Raw genomic sequence first — 4,434 nt, forward strand, 5'->3', positions numbered from 1 at the left:
TTCTAGTTTTGTAGTTCAGGTGGTGTCCTTGGGCTTCATTTATACAATATTTTTTATCGTCTTGGGTATTAAAATCCCAGGCTGAAAATTGGTCCCACTCTGGTCATTGTCATTAATAACAGTTAAAAACTAAAACATCAGAGAAATTCACAAATAGCAAATGAGACACTGCAGAGAATACAGAGAGAAATATGAAGCTGACGTCACATTCCTGTCTTGAGTTCCCCTGGTCTTCTGTGGACTTATTTCCTGTTCTGTGCCATGTTTTACAGTCCTTTGTATTTTTTTGTTGTTGATTAGTTCTGTATTGTTCTCACGTGTGTTTTATTTGCCAACTACCCCTTGTGTTTTTAAACCCCAGTGTTTCTCATGTTCCTTGTCTGGTGTTGTCCTTACATGGAGTTTGTTATCTCATGTCTGAATTGCATTGTTCATTACATGGATTTATTTCTGCTGTCTTGTTAAAATAAATGTTAAACACAGTCTCAGTTGATGACACAAGACGCACATTTGAAGTAGCACACACACTCCTTGTGCAGAACCGAACGAGCCAATAAGAATTTCTAAAGTTTGAAAAGAACAAATAAAAAAGAACCGAATGAGGTTATCCTCTGAAAACTTTGACTATCAGAATTGTCTCATTTGGTTCTTTTTGAGTCGGACATGAGGGAGAAGCTGACTTTCACATCTGCCTGTACTGTAGGTTTGATTTGTTCATTTCTGGTCATGCTTATTGGCTAGACACATTTGGACATGCTCATTGGCTCATCCGGTGCTGTGCATTCAACTTCGGATGTGCATCTTCTGCCGTCAACTAAATGACAATTTGTTCAAGCTAACATGGTACAGTATCATGTACAAGTCCCATGAAACACGAGTCACAACACTTCACAAAAGAGCTCAAAGATACAAAATGGAAAATGGTTCTTTAAAAAAAAAGAAGTTGTTACAAAAACAATCACAGCTGGTGAAATTTACAATGCATTGACTACCCAAATCATCATATCATTCGATAAAAAAAAAAAAAAAAAAAAAAAAAAAAAAGGTTAAAATTGACCAATTTTACCACAATACCCCCTGAGGTCGGCGGTATCGCCGGCGATACCAGCTCGCTTTTTTTTATCAGTGTAAAAGAAACTCAGAAATACTCTGTTGACTTTGATTTTCCATAGGAGTTTCATACATCAATCGATTCTGTTAAATGTGTATTATTTTTGTGTATACTCACAATAAAAACAAAGTGTGGTGCTTTTTGCCAAATAAAGAAAAATAAACACGAAGCTAGGTTCTGCCTTCTCTCTGTCCGTGTAGTCCATTCTGAAACGCGTCCGAAAATGAATCATAACTCAGCGAATACTTCTCACACAGGCATGTGAGTTATGTCTTTATGAAGCTTGAAATCTCTTCTTTTAAATGAAGTAATTTATATAAAACACAAATGTTTTCAACTCATGTAATCCGCTTGAAAGCAAGGAGAGGTACCGTTTTTCCTTCTGCCTCATTATCTTTATAATCAGCTGCGGGCGCCCCGCCCCCGGCGCGATTCACATGTAAATAGTTTAGGTGATCTAGTATGCATCGCATACGCCCCCCGATCAATGCCATAAAAACACAGTTTCTTCATCAGACTCACTGATAGTTCATCGCGTTTTGAGTATGGCATGCTTCTCCGGTAATAAAGACGCCCTTCAGATGATTCTGGACAGCGAGGAAGGAAGAATGCATGATACCGGGTTGTTTCCTCAGAGGAAGATTGTAACAGACGACGAACGGCAGCATATTGAAGAGCGAATTCCGCCGAGGACACAATTTCGGAGTAAGTTTTACTTAAAAGTCTTTTGTCTTTTATTTTTCGTGTTCGCATTTATGAGGAAAAAAACAATATTACCTGACAGTTCTCCATTATGGATGCGAGCGCTCTAAGCACTAAAATACTTTCAAACATTCACAGAGACCTCAAAACAGAAAGTACAAATCCTTTCTTTAAAACGAATTTCGTTTTGTATCAATTGTATCTTAATTTTAATAATTTTTTCATTAACAAATTTCCTGGATTTAAAGTAAATATAGGCTAGCAATCACAACATAAGGTCTGGACTGGAGATCATCATGAACCCGTAGCCTACTCGCCTCACATGTCTAAAAAAAATTGATATATTTACAGAAAGCTGGTTCTAAACAAAACCATCCAAAACAAAAAAAACTATGTAGCCTAATAAATGTGCATTTCTCCGGTGCATTCACTAGCCTACTGCGAAGATCGCGAGTCAGCCTATCATCAACTTCATCTTTGCCAGAAGTTAAATTTAAATCGCGTGTGTGAATGAATGATGTTGTTTTAGCAAACTGTATTGCTATACTGAGATGAGTAAAAATCGACTGAAATATGTTTAAATAAAATGTAGGCTATTTGTATAAGCAACGTATTAAACGGCAAATTAACAATATGCACTAATATTTCATGAAAACAACGTTACAGTCAGGCGAAATATGAAAGACAACATTTTGTTGGGTAGATTTGGGTACAGTTTTTACTGTAGAATATACTGCCACATCAAATAAGCTTTTGTTTAGCAATTTCTATATATAAAATAGCCTACTATTTTTGTCAAAAATAAAGTCATCAACTAAGATGTTAGCTGTTCCAATGTTGGCTATATTCAAAGTAATGAATACATAGATAAAATGTAGGCCTATAAGCTTTTTTTTTTTACAAAAAAAGAGTACACTTAAATATTGTTGAAATTGTAATTATTGTTGTTGTAACCTTTTTAACTTTGAAATATGTATGATAAAATGTATACTTTAGTTTTTACAAAGAAAGATTACACTTGAATTGTTGTTGTAATTGTAACCTTTTTAATAAAAATATATATTTACAAGGTAGATGTAAACAAACTTTTAAAAGGTAAATATAAGCCTTTTCTTTAAATAATTTTTATTGTGTTTTATTAGTGACAAATTTGGGGAGAGGATAAATATTCCAAAACTGAAAATACAGTATGAGAATTAACTGCACAATTACTAGACATGTTTTCCTTGGATATTATAGGACAAATTGCAAGCACAATATGTGGAAAAATAAAAAAGAATTGAGATGCTTCCAACTGTTGCTCTTGCATTCTTGTGGCTCAGTGACTCACCTGAATGAATGGCTAATTAAGTATGCAGGCCCCATTGTCTCCTAAGGTGTGAACCACTACATATGCATGATCTGTGACGCCCACTCCGCATATGGCCTTTCCAAACAGAAAGTGCTTTGCAAAATTCAAATCAATGTATTGTGTTATGTGAATGATTAGGCAGGGTGATTTTCACATCATTTTGAAGAAAAAACACTAGGCAATGACATCTATTAGACAAAAGTCTTATTGGCACATATTTAGTATGTGTTTTATGGCCTTATTTCAGAAACTTTAGTTTTTAGTTTTTTCAATAACCACGCATAAACATTATTCTCTCAAAAATGCAGACATGTACATTATTGTTGCTCACATATTATGGTAGCCCTGTTTGTGCTAAATAGTGTGTAATTTTTTTTTGCCATTAATATGTTTATAAGCAACTGAAAAAAGCACAAATGTCAGGGCATGTCAGAACATCTCAAGGACCCCAAAAACACCTCAGACCCCAGAGGGTTAAAAAAAAAGAAGTTGTTGTCACAGTCACATTTATCCGTTTTGGAGAAAACTGAATGCACGTTTTAGATTTTTCACTTTGAAACTGACGCAAGATGTGCAAAAAGCAACATCATATTTTGCAAAAATATCACCACATGCACAATAATTTCATGGAAATCACGTGTTAGAAGAACATTTTTTTTAGAAATTTATTAAGCAATATGCAAACAAAAGGAGTTATGGGGATAAAGGGATTAATAAAAATCAATGACGGCTGCATCTCTAACCTTCATCAAGTTGAAATAGACTACAGCACTTCAGAAAATGAGAAACGCTGACACTGTACCTAATTGTGCAGAACAAACACACATCCTGTTATAGAATGATAACCATCGTACACACAGAGAGAAGAAATGTAACAGTCTAAACTTCTTCCTTGAGTCCTTAACTTAACTATTCTGATTTGTGAAATCTTTTACAATAGTGTTTTGCTCAGTTAACCATTTATTTTATGATTCAATTCACTATTCTCATTTCTGAAAGGTTTCACAATACAGTTTTGTTTAGTTAAACCTTCCCTGAGTGTTGAGTGGGAAAATATTCCCAAGTCAAGATGTGCCAAACTGATAGACTCGTATCCAAACAGTCTGAGTGCTGTAACAAAATCAAAGGGTGCTTCAAATAAATATTAGTTCAGGGGTGTGCACATTCTTTTTAAGAAGGGGGACCGGAGGGTGTGTTCCAACTACAGGGGGATCACACTTCTCAGTCTCCCCGGGAAAGTCTATTCCAGGGTACTGGAGAGGAGAATACG

The sequence above is a fragment of the Rutilus rutilus genome (assembly GCF_951802725.1).
Source record: "Rutilus rutilus genome assembly, chromosome: 8".
NCBI lineage: Eukaryota > Metazoa > Chordata > Actinopteri > Cypriniformes > Leuciscidae > Rutilus > Rutilus rutilus.